The 18013-nt window shown below is 37.3% G+C and overlaps 1 protein-coding gene and 1 non-coding gene across 20 annotated transcripts in view; both read right to left on the bottom strand.

Moving 5' to 3' along the window:
- The window catches only part of TCF4 (transcription factor 4), a 386161-nt gene that overhangs the window by 348780 nt on the left and 19368 nt on the right, over positions 1-18013 (bottom strand). The window lies entirely within an intron of this gene.
- TRNAE-UUC (transfer RNA glutamic acid (anticodon UUC)) lies at positions 4324-4396 on the bottom strand. Its single transcript has one exon. It is a non-coding gene; the product is annotated as a tRNA-Glu (tRNA).

The following is an 18013-nucleotide window of genomic DNA, read 5'->3' on the forward strand; positions in this document are numbered from 1 at the left end:
AAAACGTATGGGTCGTTTTTACAAGAGGAACTCAGACATCAGCAAAATTGCACATTTGCCATCAACAGATGAAGAGTTTATATCAATAATTCTGAAGACAATAACGTCACGTGCGGCAGTCAGTGCCCTCTTGCTGGTTTTAACGTCCGAACTTCATTAGGGCAACAACGTCTGCTTCTATTAAAGCCTTCAGATTAAGACTCTCATGGAATTTAACAGAAGAGAAGGCAGAAGGACGTGGAATGAAAAACAAGTGCGACTCCTTTAAAAAAAAAAACCCACCTCGAATACCCAAGAGCACTGGTGTAAAACTGTGCTTTTCCATCCTGGTAAATAGAAAGGGCACCCTGGAATACACAGAGATGGGATACGCATCAAATATCAGATGTCTTCCTGAGCTTCAACTCGTGGCTCATTTTTTTTTTACCAGCATGCAAATAAATTTCCAGCTCTGGGTGGCAACTTTCAGCCAAGTCCCCAAGCTCCTTGTGTTTATGTATTTACTCTTGTCTTTAGTTTGGGTGGAAAAGTTTACGAAGCTCTTCAGGCTATTGTGTACACAGTGGATCAGTAAATATCAAGAATGTGTATATGGTATATCATCACATTCAAGGCTTTCAGGGTGGTGAAGCTAATGGCTATTCTCAGCATATGTAGAAAGACTTAAAGGCTGTATTAAATACAGAAGTCTTAGAATCAGCCTCATAGAGCCCAACGATGTTGTAACATTAGACAATAGCAAGCCCAACCAACAGAATCCACTTTTTCCATTTAACTTTAAAGAGAAATCTAGACAAAAGAGTTAGCTGTTGTTGTTCATAACTGAGACGTGTCCAACTCTTTGTGACCCCATGGACTGTAGCCGGCCAGGCTCCTCTGTCCGTGGGATTTCCCAGGCAAGAATACTGGAGTGGGTTGAGAGATAATATATATTCGGAAGAGAAAGAAGGCAGAAAGGAAGGGAGGGAGGGAGAAGAGGAGAAGGAGGAAAAGAAAGAAGAAGGAAGAAAAGGGAAGAAAAGATGGAAAGTCATACCAAAGCATATTAAAGTCGCATTATTAAACAAATATTTGGAAATCCACATTTAAAAGAAAATCATGATTAGCTGGTCAATAGTTCTAAAATTATCTAAATACAGAAGAAAAATATAAAGTGGCTCAGAATTTTTAAAAACATCTTCTAGAACACTTTTAAGTGAGTGAAGCCTAAAGTCACCACAGTATACTGAGAAGACAGAGTCCTAATTCCATTTTAAAGGATTACAAATGTTATATATTACACTCTTGTAATGCAATTACCTTCTCTACTTAACTACCTCAGTAAAATTTAGAAATGTGATTTTCTATTCTTTTAATGTTAATGTGGATTAAAGTTGAAGGGAGAAAACAGAACATTTATTTAAGTGAGCAGGGAAGATGTTACAGGGTATATTGCTGCTTTTATAAAAAAGGGTATACATTGACTTTGACTTCCCTACAAATTCTACCTTGGCCGTGGTCAATGAAAGTAGTGTCTCCCTCTGGGATCCTATGGCATTTGAAACTCTCATGATACTTTTTATATTCTGCCTGATATTAATTCATGTGTACTCTGCTTTAAGTTAGGCAAGTTATAAGATCACTCAGAACATGAGTTTTTGTTTATAAAACTGAAATAAGCTACTCTTAAGAATCTAAAAAGATTAAAATATACTTGTGAAAGCACCCTAGAAGTTCCATGAAAAACAGTTATAATCACATTCTGCTTTAAAGGCGCCAAGCAGGGTGGCCACGTGCAGCACTGCACACACACCTCCAGGGGGCGCCAGGCAGTGACCCTGGCACCACCTGGAAGCTAACCATCTTTCCCAGAACAGACTTTTCACACACATTTACTACTCAGTAATGGTTTCTGAAACCAAAGTGAATTCTAAAAATGTAAAAGAAAACCAGATCGTTGAGATTAGCCACAAAACTAGCAGAGGCTGCCTGTTAATACAAAAATCTGATGAGTGACAGGGATCAACAGCAGGGTGTTTCTTACCCTTTCTTTGTTCAATTCAAAAATACTCTGGCCTGATATCTTAATTGAAGGTAATTTTTTCCCGACGCATACTTGTACTTTGATTATGTTCAGATCCTTCAAAAGGAAAAAGATGTTCTGAAGCACTAGGTCACCTTTATATTTCTTTCCCAAACAATATCTTGTCCTTTCACTGAACTTTAGAGGCAAGTGACTGACTCAATCCATCAGCCTGTGTTCTGGGGTTAACCATAATCGGTTAAAACTTGGAAACTCAACTAACACAACCTGTAAAAACGGGAAAACATCATCCCTTCAATCAAACATGCAAACATTAAAAAGAAAGCTGCCTAGAAGCCAGTGACAGTCATCAGTTTGACTACCTGCGCCAGCTGGAAGTCTGCAGCAGACTGAGAACTTTTCAAACTAACTTGGTCACTAGTGTACCCATACATCCAGTGCACGGAACACAGTAATTCAACTTACATAAAAATCATACACTGGTAACATTTTCAGAAATTTGACTTTTATCTAATAGAAAAACATTGGGGGTGGAGAGCTGATTTGACAGTATCGATGGTGCAGATTTGCAAAAAATGATGAGAACACTGAACAAAATGCAGCTCCTCTACAACTTGCCTACTGAATATTTCATGTATATTGTATGCATTCTCATTTTTTAAAAAAATTTGTTGTTATCCAATTCCTACAACAGCCAGAATGAAAGCTATAAAACTCAGTTAAAAGTGAGATAGAGAAAAGTCCCTAATTCTCCCTTCTCAATATGTTATATCAAATGTCTTTTAGTAACTACATTAGAAGGCAATTACGGCTTAATAGCTGTCTAAATCCATTATCAGTGTACATTTAACCTTTCAATATTTAAAGATAATATTTAATTTGAGCAAATTAATGGACTGCCTGTGAGACCAAATACATCTATTTAGTCTTTCTGGTTTTCCATCAACGATATTTCTCTTTAGAGACTGGGTCTTGTGACAAGAAGTCTGGTAAAAATGGAGTTCTTTCTATTTGTAGTTTAAACAGATATTAATAAATGAGAGGCCAACCTAACCCCAAATGAGATGTAATGTCCTTATTAACTACATGTGTCTTCTACCATCAACAAAGCTGCTTTTAATTCTCTGCAGATTAATTTGTATCATTAATAGTTAAGTGAGCTTATATACCTTTATCTTTCAGTGTGATTTTTTTTCAAATTCCGAATTGTTTAATCTCTCTGACTTTAAAAGGATTAATTTTCCAGGACAGCACTTTTTTCCCACAATTTGCCCTGTATTTCACATCCTCATTCAAGAACTATAATAGTGGCTTTAGTGTCTTGTTATCTTTTCAGAGACAAAATCAATCAGCAAAAACACCACTGTAAGAAGAATGCAGCATAATTTCCCAGCATTGTATTAATAAATGCAAATGAATAAGATATTAAATTAACCACAACTAGGTCCTCAGCTATGAAACGCAAACTGTCCAAATGAAGATTTGATGTTTTAAGGCCTATTACTGTATTAAGAATTTAAAGGAGAACTTTCTCCACAGTAAAGTAAATACACATGCCCATATTACCTTTCTTTTCTTAAAGGTTAAAATCAATCACATTGTTCATTAAAATAAAGTTACTAAATCATCACATTTCGTCACGTTAATTCAAGTACATTAGCACCTACCAATCTGAAAAATTTCAAGAATTTTGTTGACATCTTAGTCACATTTTGACAGGTTATAATAATTCTAGTGTGAGTAAAGTATTTTTAAAATAACTTAAAATGTAGCTTGTCCATGCCACTTATTGCTCCAACTTCCACTTTATGAAAGTTCTCATGGTCCCTAAATCCAGAAACAAGTTGGTCATCATGCAGGAGTCACATCCAACTCCTAATAATGCCTCTTCCATCTCCTAAGACCACTGGAACCGCGTGTTATGTAAACGCACAGCTCTGTCGGCAGCAGAGGTCATGGAGAGGATGTGAGCACAAGTTGACCATGAGTTGTTTGGACTGAACCCCATTAAGGACTCTACATAAACTATTAAGATTCTGGCGAGCAAGTGCAGAAATGTGCTCATCTTGCATCTGGCCAAGAAAAGCCTCCTGTGTAAGTTCCCCTGCTAATTACACCGGCCACCTACCAACCTGGAGCGACCCGCATCTTTCTTCCATCTCTCCCGGTCTTCCATGTGCAGGGGCAAGTTTGCACCCATCAAATTCCTGTTTAAGTCCAACAGTTTTCCTCTATAAAGTCTGTCTTTTTTTTTCGCCCTCTGGCTGTGCTGGGTCTTACTTGCAACATGCAGGATCTAGTTCCCTGCCCAGGGATTGAACCCAGGTCCCCTGCATTGAAAGCACAGAGTCTTAGCCACTGGACCACCAGGGAAGGTCTGTGTTGGGTCTGATTTTTAATACTGCCACAGTATTAAAATAAAAAAAAAAGACTATGTTTTAGAGTAAACACAAATTTATGTTTAAGAATATCCAATATGTTTAATTTGCCCCAAAACTAACATGAGAAAACGACCAAACTAATATTTTATGATTAGATTTCTTAACAAAACAATCCAGTATAATCTTTAAAATGTCTGTCACTGTCATCAAACTTTTTGTTTAGTGTTTAAAAAAAAAAACTCTAAATAGAGAAAATATATGTACATGGTTTAAGAATCAGGGTCATACAAAAGTTATACATCTCTACCATACTGTTCTTTATTTCCTCCTCAGTCATCCTCAGGTAATCAGTTTGTTCCTCATGTTTACTTTTTAAATGCAGGTATAGTATTCATGCCTGGAGAATTCCATGGACACAAAAGCCTGCAGGACTACAGTTTAGGGAGTCACAAAGAGTCGGACATGACTGAACAACTTAACAATTTTTCACCGTTTTCATGGCAGTATATACATATATTCCTATTTCCCCCCCCTTTTTTGCATGTAAGGTAAACTGCCAATTTCCTACACTGGTATGTCCAAGACTAAACTATCAGTTAATTTTTTTGTTTATTTTATTTTATTTTTTTAGCCATACTGTGTGGCTTGCAGGATTTCAGTTCCTGGACCAGGGATTGAACCCATGCTCCTCGCAGTGGAAGGTTGGAGCTTTACCCTCTGGACCGCCAGGGAATTCCCTGAACTATCACTTTTTAGTGGGAATATTTTTAAAAAGTACATGAGCTGGTTGAAACAATTTCCAACAAAAACGCAGAGGATCCATATCAACCACAGTTCTATTTGTGTAACTACCCAATATCTTCCAGATCTGAATACACAGGAAAATCTTCATTAATCCAGCAAAAAACCAATGTCTAAATTGGAATCTTTTGAGTATAGTTTTCCTATTTAAACCTTATTAATTTCAATCACAGATTATAAAATTGGGAGGTAATCAAGTAATGATCATTAAAAATAAACCTCTTTAGTTATATTCTATTTGAACAAAGTAACCCAAAATTATTTATTCCCGTACAAAGTCTAAGCATTTATCATGGAAAAAATTAATATTAGAGTCACCCATTCTTAGGTTACAAAATGTGTATGGATAAGCCTGAAATGAAGGATGTCCTTTTTTCTTAATAAATGATTTTAGGCCAAACAAGTCAAGAATTAATATTGATGCCTTAAAAACCAGATTGTTACTGCTTTTAACCAAAGTTTCCATCAAAAAAGATAATGCCAAGGCATTTCTCTTTGGAAGGATAGGATACTTTCAAAGCATCATATCCTCCCAATCAGGCTTTACTCTATTATTCATTAAAGTAACTTAAAGGAATTCTAGTATATTCCCAACCCAAGACTATGAGAATCGGTTGCCCATCTAACTTGTAATGGTAGGTAGGAAGAAAGAGAGCTAAAGAAGAAGCATAATTTTTTGAGAAAGACATCAGAAAATTCATTGAATTGAGATTTTTGTATACATTAAAAAATGCGTCGTATACTGTCTGCCCTTTAAAAAAGTTAGCATCATCAAAGCAGCTACCAACACACGCCAAACACCAGACATTCAAACAATGAGACCAGCAACATCAAAGCCAAATAGAATGAGTTCCCCAAAGCAAAAGCAAAAAGTAATTGTTAGTTAGACTTCCGCTTGTGGCCATCAGAAATGTTACCTTAATTTGGCCTTAATGACCTATAATCAGTTTTAGCATATGGCTTTTAAGACTGCCATTATTCAGCTTGATCTATGGATATAATGGAGCAGAACACAACTGCAGGTATAATTAAAATAAGTTCCTGTAAAAGTGGAATATGTAGTACATTGCTAATGTGTAAATGACTAAATAACTTAATTAGGTGAAATGAAGTGCACTTATAACCACAGATACTTAAACCAAATCACGATAACACTGTGTACACGAATTTTTTTTTTCAAATGTTTCTTTGAACAGTAAGGCAAAGAAATACAAAGGAACTGGGACCTATAAAATGACTCCTGACTCCTGACGTGGAAAATGAAAAAACTAAACCAAATTCTTTCCAGAGGTCAAAAAATTACATATAATTACAGGATTTTTTTTTTTCCCTAAAAAAAAAAAAAAGCTGATTTGGAGAGCAAATAAATATAAGAATGACCTAGTATTTTGCTTTTGGCTCCCAAGTTTTATTTTGGATACACATTCTCTTTTATGTTAATAATTTAAGGATTGAGGGGTACAAAGAGGGATGAAGACTAAATTCCCCATACATAGCCTGAGTTACAGTTATACTCTGGGGTGGTTTCCTAAACGTGTAAGTAAACCTGCTGTTCTTCTGGGTTTGCCATTCCATAAGTGTAAATAACCACGACAAACGATCATGTGGTAACAGCTTTCTGGCTGTACCAGGAGAAAAACATGGATGTTAAAATTCACCCAAAAAGTCTGCTCCCTGAAGTAAGATAAAGCAGCAGACAAGCACAGCGGGAAGCGAGTGCGAGTGCACACGTGGGGCCCTGATTCAAAACACAGCTGCTGGGTCTAATTTTAGGCCAACTGGCCTTGTCAGTGTCTCTTAACAAGGAAAATTTCCCCACTGAATATTAGAAGCTCTAAAAAGAAGGGGGGGAAGCACATAATAATATTCGTTAGTTATCTCTACCATGGCCACTGTTTTATGCAGAAAATATGTACTGCAACTTCTCAGAGAAGCTGAGCCAGTGCCGTGAAAGGTATTTCAGTTAAGGAAATTTTACTCCCAAGAAATGACCCATGAAGATCCAGAAATACATGGGCCCAAATCAGAGATACCAAGGGAACACTTCATGCAAAGATGAGGACAATAAAGGACAGAAACGGCATGGACCTAACAGAAGCAGAAGATATTAAGAAGAGGTGGCAAGAATACACAGAAGAACTGTACCAAAAAGATCTTCATGACCCAGATAATCACGATGGTGTGATCACTCACCTAGAGCCAGACATCCTGGAATGCAAAGTCAAGTGGACCTTAGGAAGCATCACTACGAACAAAGCTAGTGGAGGTGATGGAATTTGAGCTGAACTATTTCAAATCCTAAAAGATGATGCTGTGAAAGTACCGCACTCAATATCCCAGCAAATTTGGAAAACTAAGCAGTGGCCGGAGAAGGCAATGGCACCCCACTCCAGTACTCTTGCCTGGAAAGTCCCATGGACGGAGGAGCCTGGTAGGCTGCAGTCCATGGGGTCGCGAAGAGTCGGACACGACTGAGCGACTTCACTTTCACTTTTCACTTTCATGCATTAGAGAAGGAAATGGCAACCCACTCCAGTGTTCTTGCCTGGAGAATCCCAGGGACGGGGGAGCCTGGTGGGCTGCCATCTATGGGGTCACACAGAGTCGGTGACTTAGCAGCAGCAAGCAGTGGCCAGAGGACGGGACAAGGTCAGTTTTCAATCCAATCACAAAGGGCAATGCCAAAGAATGTTCAAACTACCGCACTCATCTCACACGCTAGCAAAGTAATGCTCCAAATTCTCTAAGCTAGGCTTCACAGCACCTGAACCACGAACTTCCAGATGTTCAAGCTGGATCTAGAAAAGGCAGAGGAACCAGAGATCAAATCGCCAACATCTGCTGGGTCATAGAAAAGACAAGAGAATTCCAAAAAATAGCTACTTCTGCTTCATTGACTATGCTAAAGCCTTTGACTGTGTGGATCATAACAAACTGGAAAATTCTTAAAGAGACAAGAATACCAGACCACCTTACCCGCTTCCTGAGAAATCTGTATGCAGGTGAAGAAGCAACAGTTACACTGGACATAGATTAATGGACTGGTTCCAAACTGGGAAAGGAGTACATCAAGGTTGTATATTGTCACCCTGCTTATTTAACGCTGGCCTGGATGAAGCATAAGCTGGACTAAGATTGCCAGGAGAAATATCAATAACCTCAGATATGCAGATGATACCACCCTTATGGCAGAAAGCAAAGAACTGAAGAGCCTCTTGATGAAGGTGAAAGAGGAGAGTGAAAAAGCTGGTTTAAAACTCAACATTCAGAAAACTAAGATCATGGCATCTGGTCTCATCACTTCATGGCAAAGAGACAGGGAAACAGTGGAAACAATGGCTGACTTTATTTTGGGGGGCTCCAAAACCACTGCAGACAGTGACTGCAGCCACGAAAGTAATAGACGCTTGCTCCTTGGAAGAAAAGCCTATGAACAAATGAGAGTCAATGCCTAGGCAGGTTGATAAGAAGTCCGGAGTCCCTGAGGAGGAGAGAAGGATCTGGGGCTCTCAAGAAGCAGGAAAAGACAAATACCTTTTGTTTATTTATTTTTCTCTACATTCCTTACTCTTAGTCACATAAAACACTTTTTTCTTTAAGCCCAGAACTGATGATTACACAACTCAATTTAAACTCTGTGCTATGGATTATCGGAGAAGGCAATGGCACCCCACTCCAGTACTCTTGCCTGGAAAATCCCATAGATGGAGGAACCTGGTAGGCTGCAGTTCATGGGGTCGCTAAGACTTGGACACGACTGAGTGACTTCAATTTCACTTTTCACTTTCATGCACTGGAAAAGGAAATGGCAACCCACTCCAGTGTTCTTGCCTGGAGAATCCCAGGGACAAGGGAGCCTGGTGGGCTGCTTTCCCTGGTGGCTCAGACGGTAAAGTGTCCGCCTATAATGTGGGAGACGCGAGTTTGATCCCTGGGTCAGGAAGATCCTCTGGAGAAGGAAATGGCAACCCACTCCAGTACTCTTGCCTGGAAAATTCCATGGATGGAGAAGCATGGTAGGCTATATAGTCCATGGGGTCGAAAACACTCGGACAGGACTGAGCGACTTCACTTTCACTTTTTCTTTTCACTAGGGATCATATAACAACAACGTATCTGCTTGAGGACAGTTTCTCCTTCTTGAAAACCTCACTAATCCTTATACCTTAGAATGTATATTATGTGACTAGATCTGGTAAAATGTTTCTATTGTTAAATTCTAATCCTGTTATCTTAAAATGTAAATTGTGGGAGTGGATCTAGTAAGATTTTTACAACCTTGAGACATTCTTTTGATTTATTGTTAATAACTAATTTAAAAAGTATATATAACTCCCTTGCTTAGACAAGCGAGGGGGGCACTCTCCATCCCCTTTCTGACGTCTGTGTCAGAAGCTTTCTGTCCCTTTTTCATACTTTAATAAAACTCTGCTACACAAGAGCTCTTGAGTGATCAAGCCTGGTCCCTGGTTCCGAAGCCAAATCTTCTTCAGAGATCACGAATCCAACACCATTCACCATAAGCTATCACAACCTAGCCAGCATATTAAAAAGCAGAGACATTACTTTGCCAACAAAGGTCCGTCTAGTAAAAGCTATGGTTTTTCCAGTAGTCGTTCATGGATGTAAGAGCTGGACTATAAAGAAAGCTGAGCACCAAAGAACTGACGCTTTTGAATTGTGGTGTTGGCGAAGACTCTTGAGAGTCTCTTGGACAGCAAGGAGATCAAACCAGTCAATCCTAAAGGAAATCAGTGCTGAATATTCATTGGAAGGACTGATGCTGAAGCTGAAGCTCCAGTACTTTGGCCACCTGATGTGAAGAACTGACTCAATGGAAAAGGCCCAGATGCTGGGAAAGATGGAAGGTGGGAGGAGAAGGGGACAACAGAGGATGAGACGGTTGGATGGCATCACGGACTTGATGGACATAAATGTGAACAAACTGTGAAACAGTGAAAGACAGAGGAGCCTAGCACGCTACAGCCCACGGGGTCACAAAGAGTCAGACACAACTTAACAACTGTACAACATCTCTGAATGTCCACGAGTGAAGTCACAGATGTTTCACAATTACTAACATTTATTGAGCTCTTACTGTGTGTAACCCCAGGGCTAAAAATGCTGTACTTGGACATGTTCATTGTACCCTCACAACTCTATCAGGTGAGTCCTCTGAGCAGTACCATTTTACAGACAAGGAGATTCTGCGGAAAGTGATACAATCTCTTCAGCATTTAGGTGACTGAGAAGTGCAGATATCTACCAATAAAAAATCTTGTCTGATTCTGCTTGAAGGAATTATAAATATAAAAGTTTCAGCACAATCTCATATACTCCCAGGTCCTTCAGTAAATGAAATAAAAAACTTTATTTTACCTTATCAAAAGCATTTGCTGCCGCTGTCAAGCAGGGCATCTGTGTACTAATGTAACTGTTGCCTCCCTTGATTTTTCCAGAAAGGAGACACGTAGAAAGTGGTCTCTAGAGCCTTACCTCCAAAATTGTATGCAAAATATTGAATCTTCATGCTGCCTGACTGTCCAAGACAAGCACCCTATCTTTTATCAGATTCCCAAAGCACTCTGTAGCTCCAAAATCGTTCAGACTCCCTGAACGTCACACTCCCTGGCCCGGGCCAGACTTGGAGCAGCACACGCCCCCAGTGCTCTCATTACTCCATTTCTAGTTTCAGAGAACTACCTGTGGTGTTCCAAGGTCACAAATGCACAGACCTTTTGTCTAGAGACTTCCCACTCACCCTTCAAACCCCAACAGACATGGCAGGCTTGATGAAGTCCCTTTGGCATTTACCTCCACCCCAACAATTCTGACCTCCCACTGACCCTCTATACATATTCACTTCCAAAAAATTTACCAAACAATAGGATAACATTTAGTGTACATGCTCATCTCCTTCCATGTAAGCTCCTTGAGATCAAGAACTTTGTTATTTATTACCATTTTTACTATCTTAACTCATTAGCACAGTCCTTCACATATAGTATGGGGTCGATAAATTTGCTAAATTATCAATAAATTAATATATAAACAAAATACTATAAAAATTATCAGTTAATGACTCTGTGTCTGAGAAGGTACTGTATGACACAAAATTCAAAAGAAACGATCTTTGCGTATATTGATTTTCAAACCTTGTATTTGCTGATCCTAGTTCCACAAAGAACCCGACAGACTCCTTACAAAATTCTTTCAAATAATGATTTTTGACAACTTTCTTCTTTTATCTTGTACTCTAATTTTTAAAGTTTGTTCTGCTTATAAAAAAAATACGTGCTCATGATTACATCATGTATATGCAATAAATAAAGTGTATAAAGAAAACATATATTGCCCATACAAGAAAATATGTGACTATCCATGTTTTTTACAATTTTTTTTTTCATTTTTCAAACAGACAAATTCACTCTTTGAGATTTAAAGTAAGTTGCCCAATTGTCCAAGATCATAGAGCTAATAATGGAGAAGAATGGAAGCAGAAGCCCATCCTTTCTAACATGTAGATCTAAAATATATCTCTCTAGATATCAGGCTTCCCTAGTGGCTCAGAGGGTAAAGAATCCTCCTGCAATGCGAGAGACCTGGGTTCAATCCTTGGGTTGGGAAGATCCCCTGGAGGAGGGCATGGCAATCTACTCCAGTATTCTTGCCTGGAGAATGCCATGGACAGAGGAGCCTGGTGGGCTACAGTCCATGGGGTCACAAAGAGTTGGACAGACTGAGCGACTAAGCACACAGAGTTTGCAAGCCATGTCCTCCCCAACCCTACCAATATCCAGTTGCCGCCTGTTTTTTAAAATAAAGTTTTACTGGAATGCAGTCTTGTTCTTTGGTTTACTGGTTACCTACAGCTACAACCGCTACAACAGCAGAATTTAGCACTTGCAGCTGAGAGTATATTGCACACAAAGTTGACATTTATTAGCTGGTCCCTTACAGAAAAGAATTTGCTAACCTTTGCTCGAGACTATGCCATTCTAGTCTCAGAAACATGTATTTATTCTCCAGGTCTAAAGAATGATTTCTTCTTTTAAGGAAAACTCCTTTTTCAGATAGCACACATGTAAGAGGTAAAATGGTAAAACCCGTAACGTAAGGGTCTGAATACTCCTGTGAGCTTCCTTTTAAATTTTATCTTAAAAAAATCAAAATACCAAAATGTTTATTCGAATCAAAATGTCCTGCCAAAGCCCAAAATATTTATTAAAGGAGGCACGAGCCACAAACGGCAGTGGGAAAGCTCTGGAGAGAAAAATCAGTTCACCGGCACTTAATGCAACCCTCCACAGAGTCTCCTCTTATGTCTGGCCAAGGACGCCCTGCCCCTACTTGGCCCAAAGAATCCAACTCACCCAATAACGGTCCCCAAATTTTAGTTCCACCTTCTTGATCCTTGCCTTAACTAAATACTAACTGAACACTTATCTAGTTAATACTCTTCTTTATAAAGAATTACCTCAAAAAATAAAACACCAAAACTTAGCCTTCTCCTAAGAATAATATCCATAAAATCCAGGTTCAGCTGTATAGTTACATTTTTTTAAAAATAAATAGCCAGTCAACCAGACAGAAAATAGACAGACACAACTACTGAAATTAAAAGTTTCTATGTTTTCTCCTTCTCCAGCTAATAAAAAATATTCAACAATAATTCAATATTCCACCATGTCACTTCTCAGAGAACTCACTTAATTGTTCTTTGTTTAATTTTCATCAGCTGTCCACTCAAAGACATCAGAGGGATGCTCTGGGGAATAGAAGAGTTAGTGAATAAAAAGCTTGATCCATAATGAAGTGTTGAAAACGTCAAGCTCCCTCCAGAACCTGATGTACATACTATGTGAGGTGATACATGTCTAAGAACATTGCAACCTCTACTCGTTACAGAAATTTTTTAGAAGTCTGCAAGAGAAGAAATAAGGCAGAGGTGCAGAATCCCCCGTTACAGCTCCAATGGCTGGACTAAACCAAGGCTCCCTCTCCCTACCTCTAAGGCCTTGGACAGCACGCAGGGGATCCTCTGAGCCACAGTTTCTTCCTCAGCGGTTAGCTTTCAGGGCTTTACACGGGACAGTGCATCAGAGGGCCTCATGAGTGTGAACTCTCTCGTCCCTAATCTGGGCTGATATTTTATCTACATGCAAAATATATGTGACAATGCCAAAAAAATGTTATAGTCATGGGAAATTTGGGGCTTCAAAGATGGCACTAGTGGTAAGGAACCTGCCCGCCAATGCAGGAGATGCAATAGACGCGGGTTCAGTCCCTGGGTTGAGAAGATGCCCTGCAGAAGGGCACGGCAACCCACTCCAGTATTCTAGCCTGGGAAGTCCCATGGACACAGGAGCCAAGTGGGTTAGGGTCCACAGGGTCGCAAAGAGTTGAACACAACTGAAGCAGCTTAGCACGGACACATCAGAAATTTATGTGACTCTGAAAATCTGATAAATACACAAAAAAAACGTTTAGTGGTTTCCAATGACAATACTATGACTAAACTTAAAATGAGCATGATCTCGTAGAACTATCACTCCTCTTAATCAGTAAATTCAAATTTTAATACATATATATGATTACTGAATCACTTATTAATCAAATCCAGAATCTGTTGAATAAAAATAAAATTTAACTTAGATTAGCAGATCAAAGAAAGCCTCTCTGAGAAAATGGTCTTTCAGATAAAGTCTGAATGGAGTTAGTCAGGTAAAGAATGAGAGGAAAGGTTCTCCAGAGCATGTGCAAAGGCCCTGAATCAAGGAAAACTTGTCAAACTCCAAAACCTAAAAGAAATTCAATGTAGTTTAAATACAGAGTGCAATAGGAAACAAGATCCGAATGAGGCTGGACAGACACGTCTAGGATATGTTAAAGAGCACAAAAGTCAGTCTATAACACTGAAAGTGTTTCTAACAGTGCAAAATACTGAAGATGGGGGGTGAACTATTTTGTTTGGCATTTTTAAAAAACTCACCCTGACTGCTTCCAAACATAGATTCAAGGAAGAAGTGGAAATACAGTCAGGAGGCTCCTAGAGTATACCAGACAAGAAATGACAGTCCTTCACTTCAACTGGTCAAAGTAGAGGTGGCGAGCAGAACTCCACGATGATTAGATGGGGAGAAATAAAGGGGCCAATGTGTTCAGATCTCAGTTTAATCAACTAGGTGCATGGGAGCGCCATTCCTAAGATACAGAAGACAGACAGACGTAGAGTAAGGGCAGAGGAGGAAATCGAATAAAATAGACAGCTGACTCTACAAACTGACACTGAGAAATGCAAATGATACTACAGCAATACATATGAGAGCTGGTCGCTTAGAAACAAAGATGATTCAGGAAGAAAATATACACGAGAAGGAAAGTAAATGTACCAACCGCCTACTGTACATTGGATACGGGTCAAGGGCATGGCAAGTATTACCTTACTGAATTCTCCCAACTATCCTGTTTTTACCCACTTTACAATATGAAAATGCTGCTAATAACTTGATGATAACCAACCCAATATGATTCCAGATGGAAGCACTGTGCCATACCGCCTCTCAGCAGAGAAGGAAAAGAGGGTCCAGGTAAGATCCTCAAGGGATTCAATTTACAGTTCAAGCAGAAGAGCAGTCAGCAAAAGAGAGGCAGAAAACCAAACAAACAAACACGAGCAGAAAAGTGATATAGGGATATTGAATTTCCAACAAAAATAAATGAATATTCTCTTAAAAACTGCTAAGAAGTTTAATGAAATAACATTACTAAATTGCTAAATACCAAAATGAGAAAGGAAAGCTGTGGGAAAAGACAGCTGTCTAGAAAGGAATGGCAATTGAATAGACAGCAGAGGTCCCAAGAACCCCAATGGAATTCAGAATGTATTAGAATAAAATCATCTAAGTAAAAAAAAAAAAAAAAAAACAACGTCAACCTGAAATTTTGTGCCCTGCAAAATGATCTTTCAAGAACAAGAATAAGGACACTTTGGAAAAACAAAAATACATGACTTGGGCTCTAACATTCCTATACCAAAAAACTTCTAAAGGATATATTATTCATCAAATAAAATGATCCCACAAACGCCAAAGAAGCCAAAAACTATTGAGCAAAGAAATTACTAAACAAGTAAATCTAAACACTGTCTATAATGCTAAGATAAGAATAATGTCTAATTTGCAGGAAATATTTTAAAGTTCCAAACAAAAGTACTCTAAGTAGATAAAAGAGTGATATAAAGAACTCCTCTGTGGTGCTAAAACTGTTTCAAAGGAGAGTTAAGATTATAAATTTTAGACTGTCAGATGACTATGCACAGTAAAATCTAAAGGAATCGCTAAAAAAAACAAATAAATTTCAAAGAATGAGAGGGCAAAATGGAGTAAAAAAAAAAAGAAATACTAACTAGTTATACTTTAAAAGGAATAAGAGGAAAAAAAGAAATGTATAAGAAGCAATACAAATCAAAATTTAAGATTTAGATGACATTAATCACAGAGCTACTACATCACACAATTCCAACAGGCATATTCACAGCATCATCTTTGTAAGAGGCATAAACCAAAATATACAAAAAAGTAATGGACTTAGGTCCTTTGATATCTGATTAGACTAAAATTAAAATTCATCTGTAGCAAGAATACTTAAAACATACCATCTAGGACAGGTTGAAAATAAAAGGTTAAAAATAGATACACTAGATGAATATTAGTAAAAAATAAAGTGAGATAACTACACTAATAACAGACCAAATAGATGATAAGACAAAATGGTAGAAAGAGGATGACCACATATACAGTGGATAAAGCATTTAATTAACCATGAAGACCTAGTCATCCTAAACTTGAATGCATACAATTTCAATACGTACAAAGCCAAAACAGAAACACAGGGAGAATCTGCAAAGTCACCATGATAAAGGATTATTTCAATCCACTTCTCTTAATGACAAAATGTTAGGCAGACAAAACAAAACAAAACAAAACAAAAAAACTCTTGTAAAGGTATAGACAATTTTAAGGCATAATTAACAAGCTTAAATTTCTGGACACACAAATCCTTCAACTCAATAATAAAAGAATACACAATCTTCCCAAGCACACAGTGGAACACTTATGAAAACTGATTAATTAAAACTGACAATAAAGCAGGTCTCACAAGAACCAAAGAACTGTTGTCACATGGAACAGTTCTCTGACAACAATTAAATTACATTCAAAGTCAATAATAAAAAGATAAATAACACATTCATTCGTAAAATTTTCAAGGCATCAATAAATTGTGCAAGAATCAAAGAAGAAAATGATTTCAAATATTTACAAATAACATCTAGTGTAACATGTTACATACTAAAACCTATGGAATATATACTAATAGCAGTATTTAAAGGGCATTTTTATAGCCTTAAGTTCTTAGATTAAAAAAAATAACAACGAGCTAAGTGGTGAACTTAAGCTAAAAAAAAAATCAGAATAAAACCAAAACAAATAAAAAGCTGGCAATAATAAAGATTAAAAAATAATGAAGTAGGAAAACACACACACACAAATAATCCACAAAGCCAAAAGCTGATTTTTTTTGTAAAGACTAATACATAAAAAAAATGTCTAGTGATCTTGATCAAAGAAAACATACCAAAAAATTAGGAAAATCTGAAAAGTCAAACTTAGTTATAGAATCAGTAGAGATTAGAAAGCTAATTAGAGGATACCATACACAACTTTATGGCGATCTATTTAAAATTTACACGAAATGTGAAATATTAAAGCTATTATGTATACAATTTTATTCAAATATATGATTTTAAAACTACTGAAAAAGAAAGTAAAATTCTCATTCTCAATATTTAAATATTTGAAAATTCTATCAGTGCTTTAAAATCTTCTCACATGAGGCTCAGTTGTTACACAGACAAGTTTTACCTAATTTCAAGGAACAGATTAGTTGAGACTTATACATACTCTACAAGTGATGACAGAGGGAAAATACTGTTGTATTCATCTTACAAGCCAGGATAACCTAGGAGCTAAAGCCAGATAAGGACAGTGAGAAGAAATATTATATATCAATCTTAGTTATAAGCACAGATGCAAGATACTAAAGAAAAGAAAAAACTGAGTGCAGGATATTACTTTTAAACAGTAATAAAAACACATCAATCACATTAACAAATCCCAAAAATCCAAAGGGCATTTACCATATGGAAAAATATAAATATCACTCACAATATTAACAGGTTGAAGGAGATTTTTTAAATCCTAATTTAAATATATGTAGAAAAAAATTTATAAAAACACCACCACTCACAAACTCTAAGCAAGATATACACAGAATGACCCTCCTTAATGAAATATATACCGTCATCAATGTCAACAGTGAAAATCAGGGAAAAGACAAGGATACCTAATATTGCTATTTCTATTCAAGAATGAACTTGAGGTCCTAGGTAGCACAGTAAGACAAGAAAAGAAAAAGAAAACAAACTAAAACAGATACATCTGTTTGAAAGGGGTATGAAAAGAAAAACAACTTTCATTATTCACACACAATATGAATATACAAAAAAAGTGTAATGAAAGCACAAAGAGAATTTTAGAATCAGTAAGAAAATTTACCAACATGGCTGACTATGAAATCAATACCCAAAGATCAATTGTGTGTGTATATGTATATATTAAATATATGGAACAATTTGACTATTTAATTTAAAAGAAAATACCATTATCAATGGCAGTAAAAATAAGGTACTGAAGAATGTCATCAAATGATATACATGACCTCATGAAAAAAACTATAAAACTTTGAG

Source organism: Bos taurus, chromosome 24 (genome assembly GCF_002263795.3).
Source record: "Bos taurus isolate L1 Dominette 01449 registration number 42190680 breed Hereford chromosome 24, ARS-UCD2.0, whole genome shotgun sequence".
In the NCBI taxonomy this organism is placed as follows: Eukaryota; Metazoa; Chordata; class Mammalia; order Artiodactyla; family Bovidae; genus Bos; species Bos taurus.